At 36.2% G+C, this 25484-nt stretch overlaps 1 pseudogene across 1 annotated transcript; it reads left to right on the forward strand.

Moving 5' to 3' along the window:
* The first annotated feature begins 1303 nt into the window (after nt 1-1303).
* Nucleotides 1304-2857, forward strand: LOC306665323 (keratin, type II cytoskeletal 8-like; annotated as a pseudogene). The gene has a single exon. The product of its transcript is annotated as a keratin, type II cytoskeletal 8-like (transcript).
* The last annotated feature ends 22627 nt before the right edge of the window (nt 2858-25484 follow it).

Below are 25484 nucleotides of genomic sequence, written 5' to 3' on the forward strand. Positions count from 1 at the left end.
GTCAGTGGTCCAGTTTAGTCTCTGTCAGACCCACAAATCCTAGTTATAAGATAGTTCTTGAAAATGCAGGTCACACATGTGCAAGCAAAATAAGTGAGTGGACAAAGTTTTGTTAATTTACCCTTAATCTGGAATTGACAACTTTCTTTGTAGTCTCTATTAATTATTGATTGAAGAATTACATACAAATATATAAATAAACAAGGAGCTATTGTTAATTATTTTTACCTTGGTACTTACACATGATTAGCTGATAAAGTTAATACCTTGATTTCTTCAAAGACAGTATAATTGGTGGTTTAGTTGCATTAAGAATTTGTTTTATAACTTCTTGTAGATAAAATAAGTAGAATAGGAATGAGTATGTAGATATATTTCTAACTTCTTAAATGCACATTTACTTCTTATTTAATAGAATTATCTCCTCAATATATTTAACCATTCAATTTTACTTTCATCAAGAGAGAAATTTTCCTTTGTTCCAGCTGTTTGCAATATATTATCTAATAAAATAAGAGTTACCATTTTCTTCTGCAATTATCAAGTGATGTTCTTCTATGGAACAGCAGACCGTTTTTATCATTCCTAGTCTCTCTGGAAGAAAAAGTGACAATTTTGTTATACTGAAAAACAGTCACACCGATAGTCTTTATTTTCATTTAAAATAAGATTGTTCTCTTCAAAAAGGGAGGAATCAAATTCCATTTCAAATTCCATTACTGCCTGTATTAGGATATGGTTGGTTACTCACCTATGCAAACCCATAGGTTTATGCCAAATAAAACAATCCTGGCTATAGGATTTTCAAGATTTATAAAGGTAATCCATTTGTTTGGGAGGTGTTTTCCTGTGAGATCATCCCCAAAGCTTTAGAGGAAGCAGATATATAATATTAGCATCAACATTTAAAATCCAGGATGAAAATACTTCAAAATAAACCAAGGTGGTTTGGTGAGCCTTTTGATATCCTTATGTTTCTGGGAAAAGGAGAGAATTGCAGATAGAGTAAAATAAAATGAGGTAGAAATAAAGATCAAAAGAAATTGGGTGTATATAAATCAACACCTAAACCATTCTATATCCACAAATATCTCAACTTCAAGTGTTCTTCTCTTTTTTATTTTAAAATTTAGGATTCAAGTTTGTTATTTAAGTTTTTAATGAAAATGTTTCCAGAAGTATACAACAGCACTCTGGAAGTCATCCTACCAAGTAGTTCTTGGGAAAAACTATGGATCCAAATGGAAGAGCATTGACTTTGTTATATATTTTTATAATAAAAATGAGTTCAGTTCCTGGGCGCTGTCCCACTACTTAGAAGCCGCTGCTTGGCTCCTTCTTGAGTCTCTTGTCTTCAGTCTTCCTGCCTTCACTCCAGCCTCCACTATGCCCATCAGGGTGATCCAGAAGTCCTACAAGATATCCACCTCTGGCCTCCAGGCCTTCAGCAGCTGTTCATACACGAGTGGGCGGGGAGCCTGCATCAGCTCCTCCAGCTTCTTCTGGATGGGCAGCAGCAGCAGCTTCAGGGGGAGCCTGGGCTCCTGCATGGGTCTGAGCAGCAGTTATGGTGGGGCAGGTGGTGTGGGGGGCATCACAGCAGTCACTGTAAACCAGAGCCTCTGAGCCCCCTCAACTTGGAGGTGGACCCCAACATCCAGGCTGTGCATACTCAGGAGAAGGAGCAGATCAAGACCCTCAACAAGAAGCTTGCCTCCTTCCTCGACAAGGTACGGTTCTGAAGCAGCAGAAAAAAATGCTGGAGACCAAATGGAGCCTCCTCCAGCAGCAGAAGACTGCTCACAGCAACGTGGACATGTTAGAGAGCTCCATCAACAATCTTCAGTGGCAGCTGGAGTCACTGGGCCAGGAGAAGTTGAAGCTGGAGGCGGAGCTGGTCGACATGCAGGAGCTGGTGGAGGACTTCAAGAATAAGTATGAAGATGAGATCAATAAGTGTACAGAGATGGAGAATGAATTTGCCCACATCAAGAAGGATTTGGATGAAGCTTACATGAACAAGGTGGAGCCGGAGTCTTGCCTGGAAGTGTTGACTGACGAGATCAACTTCCTCCGGCAGCTGTATGAAGAGGAGATCTGTGAGCTGCAGTCCCAGATCTCCGACACATCCATGGTGCTGTCCTCGGAAAGCAGCTGCTCCCTGGACATGGACGGCATCATTGCTGAGGGCCGCACCCAGTACGAGGAGATTGCCAACCGCAGCTGGGCCGAGGCCAAGAGCATGTACCAGATAAAGTACAAGGAGCTGGAGACACTGGCTGGGAAGCACGGAAATGACCTGTGCCGCACCAAGAAGGAGATCTCTGAGATGAGCGGCAACATCAGCCACTTCCAGGCTGAGATCGAGGCCTTCAAAGGCCAGAGGGCATCCCTGGAGGCTGCCATGGCCGATGCGGAGCAGCATGGGGAGCTGGCCATTAAGGATGCCAATGCCAAGGTGGCTGAACTGGAGGCCGCCCTGCAGCGGGCCAAGCAGGACATGGCGCAGCAGCTGTGTGAGTACCAGGAGCTCATGAACGTCAAGCTGGCCGTGGACATTGAGATCGCCACCTACCACAAGCTGCTGGAGGGGAGAAGAGCCAGCTGGAGTCTGGGATGCAGAGCATGAGTATCCATAGGAAGACCACCAGTGACTACTCAGGAGGGCTGAGCACATCCTACCGTGGCCTCTCCAGCCCTGGCCTCAGCTACGGCCTGAGCTCCTTCCAGCCCAGCTTCAGCTCTGCTGGGGGTTCTAGCTCCTTCGGCCGCACCAAGGCCATGGTTGTGAAGAAGATTGAGACTCCCGATGGGAAGCTGGTGTCTGAGTGAGTCCTCTGATGTCCTGCCCAAGTGAACAGCCTCTGTAGCTCCTCCCAGTCTCCTGCCTTCTGCTGCTGCCCCAGAGCCTGCGGGTAAGAGAACCCAAGGGAACAAGAGACCCACTGGAGGCTCAGGCCTAGCCCTCACCCACCCCTGGGTTTCCTGGAGTACCCCCTCTTGCCCACGCCCTTAACCCCAAACCTATTCATTTGTTTTTTTCCAAAATAAAGCCTTGGGTGGTCCTGACAGCTGAAAAAAAAAAAAAAAAAAAAAAAAAAAAAAAAAAAAAACGAGTTCATAAAGGTTTCTACATTTATTATGTCAAACATTTTTGAAGCTCACAGACATATTGATAACATATCCTACTTCTAAATAAATGTTTTGAACTGAATTAGAATACAAAGCAAACATTTCGAAGACTACAATGCATACTACAATGTGTCTTAAGGAATCCATTTGCAGTTATAAATTATATACTGATATTTTTGAAACCCTGATTTCCTAAAAATGACTTTATGCAGGAAAAGTGTTTGGAAACTCAGTCATAACTGTTACAAAGATGTCCAAATTCTTTCCGTGAATAGTTTCTTGCACAATATATATATATATATCTTAAACTTTATATATATATACCTTAAACTTTAATAGTCAATACATTCAATATTAACAAATCAAATGTTTGGTGCTGAAAATTTTAATATATACATGGTGCTGGCTATTGATATTTTGTGGTTTTAAATTCTTTTTTTTTTTTTTTTTTTTGCGGTACTGGGGATCGAACTCAGGGCCTTGTGCTTGCGAGGCAAGCACTCTACCAGCTGAGCTATCTCCCCAGCCCTTAAATTCTTTTTTTAATATAATGATCACTATAATTAAGCAGTCAGCAGAATATAGCCTACATGCAAACCTTCTACACCAATATTGTTTTAAGGTAAAATATTCACAGTTGATCAACAATTCATTAATATATTTTTTGCAAGGATGTTGAGGAATTCTCTGGAGGATTCATTCCATGTAAAGTTGTCTAAGAGATAGGAAATCTTAAATAAATTAAGAATGCTTTTTGTTTGTTCATTTGTATGTTTGTTTTTTAGTAAGACACTATCATTTGAAAACTACCAGATTATTCCATTAATAGTTAGGAATGTACCCACAGAAATTTAATAACCTCATCATTACTTTTATTTACTGATTAAGTATGTAGAATTAGGAAGACTTCATTCTGGACACGTTTGCTTAATACTAGACCACAGAAGAGTCTCTAAGTACACAGAGATACTTAGATAAAAGGCACTTTATAAATTTAAACTATTCTCAGACACTGTTACCATAGGAAAGCAAATGACAACTATTTCATGAATTTAATCTTCATTTATTTTCTCACATAGTTTCAGGATCCTGTTTACACCTACACAGTTCTGGGATGGATGATTGTTTTTTTCCCTGTTCAGTGAGAAGTAATTATGTTGCAGTTTCCTTCCTATATTTCCAGATGCACCAAGATGGGAGACCTAAAGCCACATCACATAGGCAGCAGACAAAGGCAAACAGTTCATCAAACTGTGACGGTGATGAGCAGGATGAAAAGTGACATTTTCTAGCAGTTCTGCAGCACCTGCATTTCTTCAGAATCTAGAGCAAGTACGACTGGCTCAGCAAATTCCAATATGGCAATTAACAAACAGTGTAACATTTTAGAGAAGATTAACAGAGGCAAAAAAAATATATATGCAGGCTTTGAAAAAAACAGTGTTTAAAAAAATTGTGTAAACTTATAATTTTGTATATAAAATGGGGAAATGTTTGTAATAAGCTCAGGAAATCAACTTTAAACTGTGAGAAAGGCAAGAATTTTAAAGCTATGATGATGATGATAATCCTGCAAAATGAACTGCCAGCAAGAAAAGGGAAGAGAGGTGGGGATTCCTATAATGCATTTGAAGAAAATTAAATGCGGATTAAGGTTCTATTAACATAAGGAAATAACCACTCAGGCTTGAAAAATGAATATTGTCCTTTCACTGTTTCTAATAATTATATCATCTAGCAGCAGGCAATTGCTTGTTTGCATTACACACATCTGACATTGCAATGCTTATTATCTTCATGCCCTAAAACGTAAAAGCTAGAATGTAAGGGTGCTCATTGCAATTTTGCATAAAAGATTGTGAATGTCTCCATAGATCTCTTAAGGAATTCAAATGATCAAGGCTCTGACAAAGAATCCAAATAATATATTATCTTTGTGCATATTTGAATAGAGCAATCTAGGGTTCCAACGCATTCATAAATATGTAAATCAAAGTCTATGGTACGGAATTTTCTATTGTAAGAATATTTATGTTTTAAGGAACTTATCTTTATTTATGTGTGAGTGAACATTCTGAATTTGAACATAAATGTCAAGTTTTAGGCACAGAGGTGGTCTGTTTTAGTCAGTTTTTCCATCCAGGTGACCATAACACCTGATAAGAACAATTTAGAGGAGGAAAAGTTTATTTGGAACTCACAGTTTCAGAGGTGTCAGTCCATAAATAACCCACTCCATTGCTCTGGGCCTAAGGTGAGGTAGCATCATGGGAGGGAAAATTGCTCATCTCATGGAAAGGTAAGGAACAGAGAGAGAAGGGAGAAGATAAAGACACACCTTTCCAGGGCACACCCCCAGTGACCTATCTCCTCCAGTCCTGCCCTACCTGCTGACGATTACCACCTAGTAAGTCTCTTCAAACTAGCATGAATTGACTAGGTTACAGCTCTAACAATCCAATCATTTCACCTCTGAATATTCCTGAATTAACAAGAGCTCATGGGCTATGCCTCAAATAAAAACCATAGCATAGACTGACAATAAAATTAAGATACTGTATAACTGACTTGTCAGCCATAGCAATTTAGCAGAGCTTCAGGGCTTTCAAGAGGTTTCAAATAAGTATTTGACACAAAACAGTATATTTACTATCATTAATAACTCAAAGATCCGCAGAACTGCCAGTCCTAGACCTAGAGTTTAGCAAGTCTAGAAACAAGCTTCCTTACAGATAAGAACTAGGGCAGTCCAGATAATCCCCAAGAACTGAGGTTAGACAGTTTGGATCTAGAGTCTTGGAGACAAGAGTAGTGCCTACCTATGAACTAAGTTCAATTCACACACCCGAGTCTCTGGGCTTCTGTGAACACAATAGTTTAGAAAAAAAAAAAAAAAAAAACAGTTAAGTTTAGTAATGATATTGATTTACAAGAAGAATTATATGAAACAACATTCTATCTACTCTTTGGAACTAATAAAGCAAATATTTAAAATTTTTTAAATGAAGAAATGAAAAATAAAACTAGGGAGAATTATGCACAGCCACATGACTGTAATTTGGTAAATGGTGAGAAAGTTTTCCTCCATGAGGACCTGAATGTAGACTATGCTGGCCATATGGGAAATTTCAACATGAGTTATGAATGAAGAACATACAATGAGGGGTCTGTGATGTTGGGGGCCAGATAATGCCAAGAATTTGTCTAGTTTTAGTTTCATGAAAATTAAAATTTTTAACTCAGATTGATCTATCATAATTATCAGATGGAGTGGTCACATGGCCAGACCAATGGGGCACTGAGTGTTTTCAAAATAAATGAACTCACTAGTAAGGAAGAATTCCCCAAGCCTGCATGTGACAACTATCTCAATGATTTAGGATGAAATGCTGTTATTTTAATGAGTCCTCTTGGACAAATAGTCTTTTATTCACCAAAATGCATACGTTTCTTGTGAACTCAAGTTTAGAAAACCTTCAATTATGTGTGAGTGTGTGACTGTGTGTGTGTGTCTGTGTGTGTGTGTTCATATGGGGGCAGGGCTGAGGACACTCTAGATTTACTCTCTTAGTAAATTTCAAGTACATAATACAGCCTTATTAACATAGTCACCATGCTAACAGTAGATCCACAGAACCTATTCATCCTATATCTGAAAATGTATGCCCTTTGACAATATCTTCTAGTTTCCCCTATCCCTAGTCCTGGTAACCACTCTTTTACTTTCTGCATTTGAATTTGACTTTTTTAGGCTGGACATATAAGTGACAGTACATGGCATTTGTTCTTCTTTCTCTGGTTTATTCCACTTAGTATAATGTCCTCTAGATGCATCCGTACTGTCATAATTGGCAGGTTTCCTTTTTATGGCTGAATAGTATTTCATAGTATGTGTATAACACTTTTTTTAGGCATTCATCCATCCACATATTCTTAGGTTGCTTTCATATCTGGGCTATTGTGAATAATATTTTAATGAACACGGAAAGTACATATCTTTTCAAGATACTGATTTTGTGGATATATATGAAAATGAGATTGTTAGATTGCATAATAGATGTATTTTTAATTTTTTCAGGAATCTCCAAACTGCTTTCCTTAATGGCCAAACAAATTTACACCCCTACCAACACTAAGGAAGAGTTGTCTTTACTCCACACCCTGTCAGCACTTACCTTTTGTCATTTGGATATTAACTACCCTAACAAAACTGAGGGGAAGACCATAACACTATTATCAAGAGTTATATACCAAAACATTGAGTAAACTGGAAGAAATGGACACAGTCCTAGCAACATAGAAAACCCATCCAAACTGATCAATAAAGAGATTAAAGTATGAATGAAAAAACTCCCCCCTAAAGGAAAGCCCAGGAGCAGATGGCTTCACAGCTGAATTCCACCAAACATTCAAGAAAGAAATAGTACCAATCCTGCTTAAATTCTTGCAGAAAATAGCAGATGAAATACTTCCAAACTAATTTCATGAGGCCAGTATCAGCCGGGCACCAAAGCCAGACAAAGCACCACAAGAAACAGAACCTAGAGGCCCAAATATCTGATGAACATAGATGCAAAAATCTTCAATAAAATACTAGCAAAATAAATTTAACAACACTTCAACTAAAAATTATTTTAGATGATACAATAAAATATGAAAGTATACATATTAATGACCATCATGTGATATTTCGATTCACGTGGATATTATATATTTCAATCAGGTTAAACTTATATATGCTCTTGATCATTTATCTTCTCTTTTTGGCAAAACTTCCAGAATCCTTCCTTCTAGCTCTTTGAAATGTACAGTACATGATTGTTGTCTACAGTCACCCAGCTGTGCATTAGCACACCTGAGTGCCTATTTAATTAACTGTGCACCCACTGATCAACCTTTCCACCTGCCTGCCTCCTGCTGTTCTCCGTAGCCTTGGGTAACTACCACTCTACTCTCCACTATGAGATCCATGTGTTCAGAATGCACATGAGAGAGGCTGTGTGAAACTCGTCTTTCTGTGCTTGGTGTATTTCACTTAACATCAGGATCTCCAGTTCTATGTATGTCGTTGAAAATGACAGGAATAGTATCCCATTGTGTGTATGTACCACATTTTCTCTACCTATTCTTCAGCTGATGGACTTGTCATTTGCTTCCCTGTCTTACCTATTATGCATGGCCCTGCAATGAACGCGGCAGTGTATATGTCTTTTTCACAGACTTATTTTATTTCTTTTGGATATATGCACTCAATAGTGGGATTGCTGTGTCATAGGGTAGTTCTCTTTTTAGTTTTTTGAGTCTCTTTTTAGTTCTCTTTTTATGTTTTCCATAATGACCGTGCTAATTTACATTTGTATCAACAGTGCGTAAGAGTTTCCTTTTCTCCATATCCTTGGCATCACTTGTTATCTATTTTCTTTGCGGTAAAAGCCTTTGTTAAAGGGACAACCGGGGAGGTTATTCAGTCAGTCTATATCACTTTGAGATATAAAAAAGTGGAATTTAAAATCATAGGTCATAGGGAAACAGCACATATTTCTGTAGAATATTAAAATCTTCAACAATCATAAACTTTGGCCTCATTCCTATGGGTATAGCTTTCAGTCAGAGTGACATTTTTTTTCCCTCGAAAATATTTCCTACTAGATTTAAAATTTCCTTGCCACACACAATTTAGGCTTACTCTACTGGACAATACAGGTTGAAATGAAGTACTTTCTCAATTCATGCACTACCATGGTGTTAAGATATCCACAATGTTTTATAGAGGTCACATTGTAAATTGCTCTGGATAGCTACCCAAGTCTTTTTGTTGTGTATAACTCATGATATTTTCTCTAGTTGCTGAAAAAATCATTAACCCTGGCAGCATATCAATAACACCAGAACCCTTCTGATATCTTGGAAATATGAAATTCTTTATATTTGGGGGGATTTGCTATGGAAATATAATTAGAGTTTTATTCATTAATAATAATGTGAACATAGTTCACATGCTTCTCTTAGTGACTTAGCATGGACCTAAAGATCCTGATTAGAGTCAGAATCCACTGTTATATAATTTTTACAAATTACTTTCCTTCTTGGTCTTGGTTTTCTTAAGGATTTCAAGACCTTTAGAGGTATGCTACCTGTAGCATTCAATGATTTTTTAAGGACATCCCACACTTGCAATGATAGATCTATGTTGCTGATATCCATGACAGTGGCCAAAATACCATGTGACATAAGAGAAAATAGAAATGTATATAGTACAAAGAAAGAGATAATTCATTCCTTCTTGAAAATGGAGCAGCGATTAGAGTCAGAGGAACATTCAGAGTATGTAGTACCCTTGGAAATTTAATAATGTGGTTCAACACAGTATTCTGAGATTAACAATTCATACGTAGTGGTCATTGAATTCAACTTGTACAAATTTTGGCACAATATTCTTCAGTATTAAGTGCTAATTAAATCTTTAGTGAAATAAAAGGTGGTTGATCTGAAAATAAAACATGTTGGTGCATACTTCACTGTAATGATTAACAAAAAATAATATTTTCCTTTCTTCAATGTCCACTTATGACAAAGTGTTGTGATTTTAGTAAAATATTTGAAAATGATCATGCCAACACATGCAATTAGAATCTTTCGTTGTCAAACCCTATGGTTTGTATACAGCAGTTTTATCCTACAAATATTTGTTGATTATAGTAAATTTGTCATGAAATGATTTTCTAAATATATAAAAATAAAAATATATTAAATGTAATAAATATTTTAGTCACATTATAATTATAAATCAATATTTACAAAAGCATTTATATGTCAATGGAAATAGTCTTCTTATAGGAAATAAAGAAATTCAGACAGACAAATATTATGTATGTAAAGGTACGCCATAATGTCATCTGATAACAATGATTAGTTGATCAGAACTTCTTTTATGGGTGTATTTCTTTGCTTTGATGTTTGGTATTTTAACCCAAAGTCATTAAACTATAAGCTGTGAAAGGCAAATATAAAAGAGTGTAAAGAAATATTATTTATATTAATTCTTTTTTGAGGCTATTGCTGCTGAAGAATGCAGCCTTATCCAATAAATTTTCAGTTTGTACAGTAATATCTATTGAAATTCAATCATTTATTTGAAGACAGAGGGGAATTAACCTTACAAAAAGAAGTAGCTTAAATTATATCAACCAGAAATTGAATACATTAAAACAGAGACTCCTTTAAAAAAAATCAATAAGCTTCAGTTTAAGGCAGTCAACACTACAATGGGAATGGTTGTATTGTGGAAAATTCAGGACAGGGGAATATAGAGTATTTGTTTAGGGGCACCATCTTTCTACCAAAAGATACTTTTGGCTGCCCCTACTGGGAGAGGAAGCACCACTGGAATCCTGCGAGTGGAGAGTAGAGTTCACTAAGCACCTACAATGCATTGCTCATCCCACCACAACAAATCACTACCTGTCCCAAAATGGCAATTGTGTAGCTGTACAGAAACTCTGATGGAATAAAATGAGTGTATGGTATCATTATCTCTCCTCTCCTCTCCTCTCCTCTCCTCTCCTCTCCTCTCCTGTCCTCTCCTCTCTTCTCCTCTCTTCTCCTCTCTTCTCCTCTCCTCTCTTCCTCTCCTCTCCTCTCCTCTCCTCTTCTTTTTCCACACCTAGATATTTTTTGCTCTCACTCAACTCCCTAGTTTTCCACATTCTTTCTTTATCTGATGAATCCTTTTTTTCTTCTTTCTTAAAAATTGCATACACTGGTTAAATACAGACAATTCATTGTTTAGTGTTAAGAAATGTTGAACCCTATAAAAACAGGGTCACATATACAGTATATAGCCTTTTGGAACATTTTGTTCACAATATTTTTTAATTGTTCTATTTAGTTATACATGACAGTGGAATGCATTTTGACTCATTGTATACAAATGGAATACAATTCTTCTTTTCTCTCATTGTACATGACGTAGTCATAACATTTGTGCAACAATACATGTACATAGAGTAATGATGTCAGTCTCATTCTGCCATCTTTCCCACCCCTTCTCCTCTCCTTCCCCTCATTTCCCTCTGCAAAATCTTAAGTTCGTCTATTCTTCTCTTAGCCCTACCAGCCCCCCATTATGTATCAGCATTCACTTATCAGAGAAAACATTTGGCCTTTGTTTTGTGGGATTGGTTTATCTTGCTTACATGATAATCTCCAACTCTAACCATTTACCTGAAAATGCCATAATTTCATTCTTTATGACTGAGTAATATTCCATTGTGTATATATACCATAATTTCTTTATTCATTCATATCTGATGAGTCTTTAATGAAGACCCTTTATATTGTTGGTAGCAAAGGACAACTTCTTATAACCAGAAGTGGGAATTTAAAATCCCTAGATAAAATTCTAAATCAAAAAATATCAATAGGAGTGGAATCAGAGAAAAAGGATTTGATTAAAAAAAAACTACTTAAAAAGATATTTCAGATCAGATAGTCCTAATGATGAATTCAAGGAATCATAGAAGAAATAATCTAAGAACTTCAAGAAAGTCAGCCTTAGAGAATCTAAAAAAGGGTAACAAGAATAAGAGCATTGGGGCTGGGGAGATAGCTCAGTCGGTAGAGTGCTTGCCTTGCAAGCACAAGGCCCTGGGTTTGATCCCCAGCACCCAAAAAAAAAAAAAAAAAAAAAAAAGAGCGTAGAAGGGACTTCACGTTTGTATAAAACATGCACTTCCTGTTCATTTTTAAAATTACTTTTGTGATAAAACCATTGAAATTCAACCACATTCCTTTGTCTTTGCTCTTGTCATTTGTAACCCAAAGTCAGAAAATTATACTTTCTTTTTTATTTAGGGTTCTATCAGAACCTTTTGCTGAATTCAAAATGCAATTTTTATTATGAAGTATGTTAAATGAATGGAATATATCCAACATTTTGAAAGAAATTGCACAAAAATATGATAATTTTGGGCAGCACTTTTTATGAAATTCTCTTATTCATTTAAAATCTATCCATAATCTTTTCCTTTGGACTTAATTGTTCTCTATAGAAAATTTCTCTTAAATCTGACTTCTCATTCATTTACTGTATTAATTAATTGAAGACAGGGGAATAAGAAAATGAGAAAGAGTCTCATTACTGAATTAATTGAACAGGGAAGTTGAGATGTGAAATAATGAAAGAAGAGTGAAATGTATTTCTATAATCAATTGATCATTGAATATAATTCTTTCCTTACATTGTCTAATTCATTTTATTAACTGTTTTATTTACTTTTTCCATGTGTCATTAAAACCATTCTTCTGTTCCTTGTTTGGTTCAAGCACTCAAGTGGAATTTTTCTGTTCTTTGTTTCATCTTTATTCCCACAAGCACAAATAATGCATCTAATCTCTCATTTCCTGAGCCTTATGGTTTTTTATAAATTTTTGGAAGAGGGACAAATTTATACAGTAGTAAAATATAGACTTGACTGGAAAAGCTTCACATTCAGAACCTGTAGTCTGAGCAAGGCATCTCAAAATCAAATGCATATGTGGGTGCATAAACTTCTGAAGAGGAAAGAACTAGTCCCATGTGAAAAGGGGACACTGATACTAAAGTCTCAGTGTCACCAGGAATTCTGATTTTTCAAAACAAGCCCAGAAAATTCATTTTCACATAAAATTTCACAGTTTTTAAATGTATATACAATTTTAAATATCCATGAACAACAACAACAAAAAAAATTTGGTCTCCACGAAACTCTGTAAACCTTCAGTTTTCAGCTATTGATCTAAGTGCATGCACGCTTTTAAAAATATGACCGTCTGCAAATAAGTAGAGATGGTGAAAATCCTGTAAGAGAGTATTAGAGGTCATTGAGAGAGAGTATCAATGTTCTTATGTCCTCCAACTCTAAATATATGATGAATTAATTTGATGTTAGCTGAAAAACTAGCTAAGAATTCCTAGATTTTAATTAGAAAAGCCTTTATCTCTGTAGATATCACATCCTTCTTTTTTCAACACATATATTAAGTATAATGGAATCAGTATTATCTTAAGATTCTTCAGAGAAACAGAACCTACAGGAAGAGATTTTATACACACACACACACACATATGTATATATACACTCACACACACATACACACACACACACACATACACACACACATATACACACACACATATATACACACACACACACACACACACACACACACACACACACACACACACACACACAGGAGCAGGGGAGGGGAGAGGAGAGAGAAGGAGAAAAGGAGATTCATGATTAGAATTTACTCATGGAATTAGAGAGCTTGAGATGACCCAGTCTGCAAGACTGAAGACACAGGAAATCCAGTGGTGCCATTCAGTCCAAATCCAAAGCCTTGACGACCTAGGGAACTATGTGTAAATCCTAAAACTATGGTGTAATTTGAAGCCAAATGCCTGAAACTGTGAGGCTTGGGGTATAAGCTCCTGACTCTGACCAAGAGCTCTGAAGACCAAAGGCAGAAGATAGGTGCCCTTGCTCAAGGGAAGAGTAAAGGAATTTGCTCTTCCTTCAACTTTTGTACCTACCAAGGCTCCCCGTGAATGGAGGTTCTTTACTCAGTTCACTGATTCAAATGGTAAAGTCTTCCTGAAACACCTCACAGACAAAACAAAAATAATCTTACCAGAAATGATCTTTTAGTGAGAATTCCCTTACATAACCCGATCTGTGGAGAAATAAAATTGACCACAACAAGCATGTTTTAAATGATATTATTAGACAGCATATTTTTCAACAAGAATCTGTCATGATTTCTCATCTAGTATGTTTCCCCTACCAGCTTTCTTCTTGAGACTACATAGTAGTTCTAGATCCCGAAGTATGTGTTTTTTTCAGTGCACAGAATTTCCTTGCCTCGGTATTTACGTTTCTCTAATGACTACATTCTTGTTTATTTTTTTTTTTTTTGAAAGAACTGAACTTTGTTGTCATCAATTTCTTTTTTCCTTAAGTGTATTTTAATAACATGCATTGATATCCTGATTTACAAAATAATTGAACTCTACACAAGTTCTACATTATAAAGAAATCAATGAAGAAACTTGACATTTAAAGGAATCCTGTGATCAATGCTTTACAAATGAAAAATGAATCCCTTTACATTATTCTTTGTATAAAGAATTTTGTAAAGTTAGTTTTGTTCATGGCAACTGTACACTTCTCTGACATCTGTATCTAAAATATAATCATAAAAGACATAAAAATTGTGTTGTTACTACACATTGTTGAAATTTTTCTACCTACATAGGATATCTAAAGTCAGTCCAAAAATACTCAAAATCATGTATTGTGTGTGTGCATACACACTCATGCACACATACATGGTTTCTTACTCAATCTCAGGGCAGCTTTAAATTTTTCCTAGAGCAAAGGCACATTTTATTTACTTATGTCAAATAATTGTTGTAGCTAAAATTTATTTTCAGGTGGTGTCTACAACTAGGCTTCATTAGCAAGGGGCACAGTTGGTGGTTCTTGAATCTATTCTACTGTCAAGTCTCAATTTCTTGTCTCAGAACTGACATTTAATATATGATTGACCTTTACCTCAAATAGTAAAATTGTCAATTTTCTTTGTGGTAGCCTCCAGTAATGAAATTAATCAAAAATTTAGGAAATAAATTAGTTATTTAACTTTTGTCACCCAATTCACTCTAAAAATAACATGAGAAATTTCTTGTTACTGCTAAGAAATGCACAGTATAGGTGGTTTCCTTTTGTCTATTTGGTATTCCGTTCACTCTGGCCTAAATATCTTCAACTTCTCATGAACACGGACTTCCTGACGAGCCAGTTACAGTCATATACCTGAGCACTAATAGTGCAGATTCAGTTAGCACTCAAACCTTTCTTAGGATAATCTACTCTGAAACATTCCTCCTCTGACTGCCTCCTAATTTTTCTTAATGTCTCCTACTTCTAAATTGCTAAGGAACCAGATCTTGATCCTTACCAAGTTGGAGACCTTTATCGTCCTTACTGGCGTGTTCTCCCCACTTCATTTTGGCACCACTTACCTCTCTTCCAGTCAATACCTTACCAGCCATTAAAATCAAACTTTATCAAATCAATCTTTTTGCCAGTTCAGTTCACCTTACTATCTTTTATAACTTCAGTAAAGGAAATGTATTTGAGTGTGTTCTTATGGATTTTTTCTTTTATACACAAAGGTTCTTACCAGTTTTATTCATAATAACCCTAAACTCAAAACAACACAAATACCCATAGATAGGTGAATAGGTTCTTTTTTCTTTCTTTTTTTCTTTCTTTCTTTTAATTTGCTGTAATTCATTATACATGACAGTAGAGTGCATTTGGACATATTATACATAAATGGAGTATAACTTCTCATTCGTCTGGTTGTACATGATACAGAGTCACGTCAGTCGTGTGATCACATATGCACATAGGGTCATAAAAACTGATTCATTCTACTATCCTTCCTATCTCCATACCCCTCCCGTCCCTTCATTCTCCTCTGTCTAATCCAAAGTACCACTATTCTTCCCTATTCCCTCCCACCTTGTGAATTAGCATTCAAGTATCAGAGAAAACATTTGACCCTTGGTTCAGCTTATTTCACTAAAAGTAATATGGTCCAGTTCAAAAAACAATGACAGTGAGTAAATGTACCATTAACCCATTTTTATATTCAAACTCAGTTAAACTCTTATTTTTTTCTTACAATCCCATCGTTCATATGTTTTATTGATTTTCTTATTAATAACTGCTATGCTTTTGCAATATCAATTGTAAATTGTCCATTCAGATAGTGCTCAGTCAGAAATGGCCTACTTCACCTATACCCTTACAACTTTCTCACTAACAATCCACTCACTCTTGTTTTTTTCTCCTTGAGTAAAGTAAAGACTATACTATTCCATTATAATGTATCTCTATTAACCCTCTCTTGACATATAAACCAACTCTAGAAGAATTCTACAATCTTTGGTGTAATGCTGAACTAGTGAAGTTCATTATTAGGGAAGAATTATGTAAATGGAGTTATGTATTCCATTTTTATTCATGGTTTTTAAAACAGGTATTCCAAGCAACAGTGTGATGGAAGTTCATAGTTCACCAGCTCTTGGTTCTACCACTTGCAGAAGTCGGGTGGGACGGACTACTCACACAAGTTAAGCAAAGAAACTACTTAAAAATGTAGTAAGGGACAATAGAGCATAGACTTCATGGTGATCCAGTACCCCAATCTCAGGAAAGGTGCCTAGACAGAGGGAGTCTCATCCATGCATACTCCTCCTTGTGCTGCAGCTTAGGTATACTGAAAAACACTCTGTTAAGGGTTTTATATAGTGGGGACTACTGCAATTGATGGGCTAACATGCTCAGCAGGACATTCTATTCTAGAAAGGATTGGTATAGCCATTAAGGAAATCAGCATTTCCATAAGAAACTAAAAATAGAGCTATCATATGATTCAACTATAACACCCTTTGGTATTTATCCAAAAGAGTTAAAAGTCAGCATACTGTAGAGATGCATTCATACCTATGTTTATCACAGAATAATTCACAGTAGCCAAATTATGGAATCAGCCTTGGTGTCCAACAACAGATGAATGGATAAAGGAATATGGTATATGTGTATAATGGATTTTTATTCAGCCATAAAGAAGAATGTTCTGTAAAGACAGTACATGGTTATGTCCACTAGGGGACCAGAAAAGTCAAGGATATTGAGAGGGATTAGTATTCCTGAGGTTTTCTTTCTCCGGATGCCACACAAATTGCTCTGCGCTTGTGTTGTGTCTTTATGGTGATTCTTGCCACGTTAAATCATCCTAAATGAATAGTGATATTAATAGCTCTATGGCTTTAATATTCAAGATATGAGTGTGCTTTTGTTTTACAATGTTTTAAAAATTTTACCCACCAACTCAAATCTTTTCTTCAAGTAAGTAGGACGTAAGTTTTGAATTGAAAGCAAGTACTCTTGTGGTAGGTTTCATAATGGACATCCAAGTAGAGCTCAAGATCATGTGCCTTACTAGAAATAACATATATCCTCATTGTCTTTTTTTGTTTTTTTTTTTTTTGACACCAGAGATTGAACTCAAGAGTGTTCAGCCACTGAGCCACATTCCCAAACCTATTTATTTATTTATTTATTTATTTATTTATCTATTTATCTATTTATTTCAAGACAGTGCCTCACTAAGTTGCTTAGGGCCTCACTAAGTTGCTCAGGGTCTTCCAAGTTGCCCAGACTGGCTTTGAATTTGTGATTTTCAATCCTCAGCTTTCTGAGTCGCAGGGATTGCAGGCGAGTGCCACCTCGCCTGGCTCCTCAGTGTCTTTTAATTCAGAAGACTATTTGTAACTGCATAAAGCTAACTCACCTACAACTGGGGAAAATAGATTTAGGTTTAAATAGTGTAGAAACATTTTATGTTTCTCAACATAAACATTTTTATGTTTCCAGTTACAGCTATTGCTGGCAAAAAGTATTGTCAAGTAATCTAAACTTATGGCCATGTTTCCCATTTTGTAATTGATACTGATTAGGGCTGCTGGATTTTTTCTGTGCTTGTGTGACTGCCCAGCTGTAGAATTCCTGAGAACACAGCAACAATGATTGAGCAGATGACTAACAGCAGTGCCCTGAAATCCCTCAGGGAAGACCTCAGAGGTGTATCTGAGCTCCGAAATCGATTTCTTTTTAGCTATAAGGCACATGCTGGTGGGGGCCTCGTGAAGTCTGCCTTTCTTTGAAATTAACTTTAGAGGATAAAATGTATAATATATTCTGAGATTTTACTTTTATTTATTTAATCAATAGAAAAAGGCTTTTAATGGTATTTTTTCCCCTGTGCTTGATCCCATCACTCACCACCCCAAATTCTACTTTCTCTCTACTTTTCCTGGAGTATAACTATACTTTAGTAAATGTATGTATATTTTGGAAGTCCTAGGATGTCTTCATCTATGCCTTTTAAACCTGCTGCTGAATTTTAACAGGGTAGAGTTCCAACTACTACAACAACTCTGGGAATACGAGCACCAGCATTCTGGATGGTTTAGCCGAGATACACTCCATCTCAAGAATTCTTGAACATCTTACTTCAAGTAACTCAATCTGGGAACCTCAGCACGACTTCCGTTCTTCCTTCTCTCTTACAACTTGTAATCAGCCTTCATCTCCGAGGATGCTATAGTTCTTTTACCTTTGTATCTTTCTTCACCTGTCAATTTCTGTCTGTTACCATGGCCTCTGCCGTAAAGCAGGCCCTCCTACCCATTTCTAATGTATTAACTCAGGAATGACAATGACCTCACTTTCATTTGAATGCACTCCTCTATGCTCAACATCTACACTTCACACCACTAACCAGATCACCTTCCATAATGCTGAGGAGATCATTTCTTTCATCCATCCTTAAAAAAAATTAAGCTCAAACAATTCAGGGTCATAATTAAGGCATCACAATTATGATTTCATAAATATACTGTACAATCCAAAGGGTTTCATAGAGCAAAATCGGAAACATGTATCAGAGAAACTAAACTGTTTTTGCTCCTAAGCCCACTTAACTTTGCCTGCTTCAGGAAGTTACATTTGTAATAAACTAAGGTAAGTTCAAGGGTAGAGGTATGCAGAGAGAGTTATTGGAGACCATGGTATATTAAGGAAAGTCTCCCTGGGGAGTTAATGTTCATCCTAAATTTTAAATATAAAAGGCATTATATAATCAATTTTAACTTTAGAAAATATTATAGCTAATTTCAAAGAAAGAATGAATCAAAGAACTGAAGAAAGAGACAGAATGCTATCAATTGCATCATATATTTTTCTGTTTATTGTTCATTATATGTGTTCTGTTCATCTCAATAAGGCATGGATAAAGAAAAGGAAGCTGTTTCTCATACAGGCATAAACAAAATAGAATTATTTTGCATTCACATGGGATGAAGCAATTTGCAGTAATCTTTTCCTTGATGTGAAAAAGTAAAAGTAGAAAAGTAATGTTCTAATCTTTTTATAATTGGAGGACCCCTGTGGTAGATATCTAATTGGAATAGAGAGTTGGGAGATTTGTCAAAATGTTTTATTTACAGTGCTTTTACTTTGATTGTGTGACCAAAATGGCGGAGTTAGGGAATGCTGTCTTTCAAAAAGCTCCAGTGCAAATAGAGAAAGTAAGTAACCCTGTATGCCACTCATTTGCTATTGACATTGAGGACAGTTCTGCATGTCTCTTTGTATCATCTGTCATTCATTCATTGCATATTCACCCACTACATATAATAGGTGATGGCACTTTGAAGATGTATTAGCTGGGTCTGAATTCATCCACAGATTAATTGTTTTAAAGAAAATTATTGATAACTAGGCTATATCAAATTCATGGTAATTAGCTTTGGTGACTAGGCTCTACTGAACCCTTATTTCCCACTTTGGATTGTCCAGCACATTTACGAAATCATATTCTCATTCTGATTTTATAAAACAATTTATTCAAAGATTCAAGTGAACATGCCCCATAGTGATTAAACATCTTCCAAATACAAAATGAGATATTATTCTCCCCTTCTTTTAAGTTTCCCTAAATAATGCAAGTAATCCTCTGTGGGATTCTACCTCCCTATCTTTAGTAAGGGAAAACAGTTGAATTTCTGATCTTCACTGAAAAGAAGTGAGAAAATACAGGAGGATAGCCTCCATTCTGGATAATGCTTTTACACTAAAGATTAGCATGCTTAGGATTTCTGTCCCATTTACATCTTCTCCAGGTGAAGACCTGCAATCAGCTCCTGAGCACCTGAGCACTTGAAGAATCTCAAGAACTAAAGCTTCTTTGAACTTAGTCCTGTACAATTCAAGGGAGAACTATTTATTCCTACACTTATTGTATTCATCTGCAGTATTAAAAACAAGAAGAACAAAGCAAAAATATGAAACTCTGGGACAGGCAGATTTGAATCTGATTCTTATAACACTATTCACTTGTAGAATTATGTCCTTCAAACATGTAGAATCATATCTCTTTCTCTTTCTATAGTTTAAGCCTAGGAAGCTAGAGTCAGTGGTTTTTTCATCTTTGATATACATTATAATAAATGTTTCTTGAATAAATAACCAAATGAGATATCAGTTTCAATAATAACCTGGGAATATTAGTGTCTCTTACGCAGAATTACACTAAATGCTTTATGATGACTGTCTTGAGACCTCAAACAATTCTGCAAAGAAGTTATGATGATCATTATTTTATAATTAAATTGAGGCTAAAAAAAGAAAGTTTCTTGAGACCACACTTTTAAAGTCATTGTCATATTCAATGTTGCCCACATCTGATTAGCCTTTTAACATAATTTCCACTTTAACATATAGGCTTCAGGGCAGTGTTCAGATAAAATTTGTATTAAATGAACCATGTATTGGCATATATGGCATATGCACATATGCATAATGACATATATTACAACCATGATATAATTCTACAATGTGCATACAATAGGGAAAAAATGGCAAACATATTTTAACTATGTCACATCTATTTAATTGTTACACACACACACACACACACACACACACACACATGGAATTTTCTAACTTGGGGTTGTGTGTGTTTACTAAGTTTGTTGGTCCAGTGAGTGAAATTGCCTAAAAAATGACCTAAGGAACTTTGTGTTCAGCTTTTTCGTTGCTCTGACCAAAAGATCTTACAAGAACAATTAGGAGAGGAAAAGTTTATTTAAGGACTAAAGTTTCCTTCATGGTTTCAGAGGTCTCAGTCTATAGATGGCTGACTCCATTTCTCAGGTCTTGAGGTGAGGCTGAACATCATAACAGAAGACTGTGGTTCGAAGGGAAGCAACTCAACATCACATCCGGAACCAGAGAGAGACTAAGCTCAGTTCACTACGTATATCCTCCAAAGGCATGCCCCTAATGAGCCACCCCCTCCAGCCACATTCTACCTGCCTATAGTTACCACTCAGTTAATCCCTATCAGGGGATTAATTTACTGATTGGATTAAGACTCTCATAACCCAATCATTTCACCACTAAGCCTTTTTTGCATTGTCTCACAAATGAGCTGGTGGGCAACACCTTGTATCTGAATCATCACACTCTGAGTTACCTAGATGTATTTGAGACACCTGGAATTCTCTTTTCTCAGTTGCATGGGATATAACCCAGCTCGGTTTATTTGATTTTTCCAATGACAAAAATTATTTCTTACACTCTTTTCTGTAAGATGGGATACTAATGGGACAATGTTCTCATCACTGGAATGGAAGCCACATCTTCTTTAACAGATGTCCTGTGAGTGTCATCATGAGACAATGAGAGGTTGGAAGAGTAGTGTATCTCTACCCCATTTACCCTAACCTGAAACATGTCCTCCAGATCACATCTATAACTCAACTCATATGACATTATGATGTCATTAAGAACCTTGGTATGTGATCTGGTGCAAAATGAAGAAATGATTTAAACAAGTAAGCAATTTAAAACAACAGAAAAATGACTTCAAAGGCACATATTCACCAAAACTTTAAGATGACAGAACTAGACAAATGAACTTCTCTTCCTTTCCCCTTTTTAAAATTAATATTGCCCTTCAAGAGGTAAACTAAAGTTTTGGTTTACCTTCCTGTGTTTGAAATCTTAATATAGAGGGAAAGTGGGAAAAGGGAAGAAAAGGGTGAATGAGGAAAACAATTAAAGCACCTGCCTGAGTTCCCTAATAAACATGGTTCACTGCTGTTGTCAGTGAGAATTCAATGACCATTGACATCACCATTCCAAAAGAAAAATCATCCCTACTTCATCTACCAAATCAATATCTTCACAGAAGGAAAGTATCATAGATTATAATCAGCACAGCTCAATAAATCGTCTGAGGTTCCCAAGCCACATTAATCAGAACCTTGTGTTAACTGATATCAATGCAACATAGTCACACATTATATTGAATATGCACCTCTGCGATTTCAGAGATATGTTTGGAAATCCTCCAATCATAAATTATGGTTTATAATTATATGAAAAAGAGGGACAAGGGTGGGGGAAAATATTTATATATTTCCTGAGTAATATTTAAAGTTTATGTAAAATTTTATGATGTATGAATTAAATAATATATTATTGCTCAGGGAAAATTGATGTACATTACCATCATTAAAATGACTCAGTTTTTTAAGTAAATCATTTTTCTTTATACCAATTCTAGTTCTGTTATTGACATATTATATATGTTTCCTATACTTCATTCAGTGAATGCCTTTAACATAAAGAAAAATTTATTTATTTATATGCTTTTTCTCTTTCATGAATTATCAATATTTTCCTAGAATATACTGATGAGGATTCCACTGGGTATTAACTGACATTAACTTAAACATTCAGGTATCCTACTTGGCCATGGGGAGCAAGTCACTTCTCCAATATACATTCAATTATAAACCCTGGATTTCCCTGAAATGGAATGTCTGTACTCACACAATATCTTTCCTGAATGCATTTTGTCCTCAAATGAACTTACCTTTGCTAAGGAGCAGTTATATTTTAGCTGAGTTATGGATAAAGGTACAAAACAAATAAGGAATACTTTGCCTTCTAGGATTAATTTATTACTATTTAGATAGGAAGATAATATGCAAGCATTGAAATTCTGAATGGAATGTTATAAGATATTAGATATTTTCAAAGACAAAGTCATTTTTCAATCAGGGATATGACATAACATTTTTTGTTAATTTTTTTTATTTACAGATTGCATTTTTTTATTGTAAACAAATAGGGTACAACTTGTTTCTCTGGTTGTACGTGAAGTAGAAGCGTACCATTTGTGTAATCATACATTTACATAGGGTAATGGTATTTGATTCATTCTGTTATTTTTCCTTCCCCCCACCCTTCCCACCCCTCTTTTCCCTCTATAAAGTCCATTTTCATTCATTATACACAAATGAGGTACAACTTTTCATTTCTATGGTTGTACACAATGTAGATTCACACCATGTAATCATACATATACATAAGGTAATACTGTCTGTTTCATTCTACTGTCTTTCCATCCCCCACCCCTCCCACCCCATTTTCCTTTATACCATCCAAAGTTCCTTTATTCTTCTCTTCCCCCTTGCCCCCGCCACTTGTTATATATATCATCATCCACTTATCAGAGAAAACATTCCACCTTTGGTTTTCGGGGCTTGGCCTATTTCACTTAGCATAATATTTTGCAACTTCATCCATTTACCAGCAAATGCCATCATTTTATTCTTCTTTATGGCCAAGTAATATTCCATTGTGTATACATACCACAGTTTCTTTATCCATTCATCAATCAAAGGGCATCTAGTTTGGTTCCATGATTTAGCTATTGTGAATTGAGCTGCTATGAACATTGATGTGGCTGCATCACTGTAATATGCTGATTTTAAGTCCTTTAGGTATAAACTGAGGAGTGGGACAGCTGGGTAAAATGGTGGGTCCATCCCAAGTTTTCTGAGGAATCTCCACACTGCTTTCCAGAGTGGCTGCACCAATTTGCAACTCCACCAGCAATGTATGAATGTGCCTTTTTCACCACATCCACGCCAACACTTATTATTGTTTGTGTTCTTTTTTTGGGGGGAGGGTATAGAATATTTAAAGGCAACATACAAAGATGAAGTTTTTTTTCTATTATTTAAACAAATGGGATACATGTTGTTTCTCTGTTTGTACATGGAGTCAAGGCATACCATTTGTGTAATCATAAATTTACACAGGGAAATGTTGTTTGATTCATTGTTATTTTTTCCCTTCCCCCTCATCCCTCCCACCCCTCTTTTCCCTCTATACAGTCCTTCCTTCCTCCATTCTTACCACCCTCCTTATCCCTAACCCTAAACCTAACCCTAACCCTAACGCTAACCCCTCCTACCCCCCATTATATGTCCTCATTCGCATATCAGCGAGATCATTCATCCTTTAGTTTTTTGAGATTGGCTTATCTCACTTAGCATGATATTCTCCAATTTCATTGATTTGCCTGCAAATGCCATAATTTTATCATTCTTCATGGCGAAGTAATATTCCATTGTATATATATGCCACAGTTTCTTTATCCATTCATCAACTGAAGGGCATCTAGGTTGGTTCCACAATCTGGCTATAGTGAATTGAGCAGCTATGAACATTGATGTGGCTGTATCTCTGTAGTATGCTGATTTTAAGTCCTTTGGGTATAGGTCAAGGAGTGGGAGAGCTGGGTCAAATGGTGGTTCCATTCCAAGCTTTCTGAGGAATCTTCATACTGCTTTCCAGAGTGGCTGCACTAATTTGCAACCCCACCAGCAATGTATGAGTGTACCTTTTCCCCCACATCCTCGCAAACACCTATTGTTGCTTGTGTTCTTGATAATCGCCATTCTAATTGGGGTGAGATGAAATCTTAGTGTAGTTTTAATTTGCATTTCTCTTATTACTAGAGATGTTGAACATTTTTTCATATATCTGTTGATTGCTTGTACATCTTCTTCTGTGAAGTGTCTGTTCACTTCCTTAGCCCATTTGTTGATTGGATTATTTGTATTCTTGGTATTCTTGGTGTAGAGTTTTTTGAGTTCTTTATAGATTCTGGAAATTAGCGCTCTATCTGAAGTATGAGTGGCAAAGATATTCTCCCACTCTGTAGGCTCTCTCTTCACATTACTGATTGTTTCCTTCGCTGAGAGAAAGCTTTTTAGTTTGAATCTATCCCAGTTGTTGATTCTTGCTTTTATTTCTTGTGCTATGAGAGTCCTGTTAAGGAAGTCTGATCCTAAGCCAACAAGTTGAAGGTTTGGACCTACTTTTTCTTCTATAAGATGCAGGGTCTCTGGTCTGATTCTGAGGTCCTTGATCCATTGTGAGTTGAGTTTTGTGCAGGGTGAGAGATAGGGATTTAGTTTCATTCTTTTGCATATGGATTTCCAGTTTCCCAGCACCATTTGTTGAAGAGGCTATCTTTTCTCCATTGCATATTTTTGGCACCTTTGTCTAGTATGAGAAAATTGTATTTATTTGGGTCTGTGTCCATGTTCTCTATTCTGTACCATTGATATACCTGTCTATTTTGGTACCAATACCATGCCATTTTTGTTACTATTGCTTTGTAATAGAGTTGAATATCTGGTATTGCGATACCCCCTGCTTCGCCCTTTCTACTGAGGATTGCTTTAACTCTTCTAGGTTTTTTATTCTTCCAGATGAATTTCATAATTGCTTGCTCTATTTCTGTAAGGTACATCATTGGGATTTTAATTGGAATTTCATTGAATCTGTATAGCACTTTAGGTAGTATGG

Source organism: Sciurus vulgaris, assembly GCF_902686455.1.
Source record: "Sciurus vulgaris genome assembly, chromosome: 7".
In the NCBI taxonomy this organism is placed as follows: domain Eukaryota; kingdom Metazoa; phylum Chordata; class Mammalia; order Rodentia; family Sciuridae; genus Sciurus; species Sciurus vulgaris.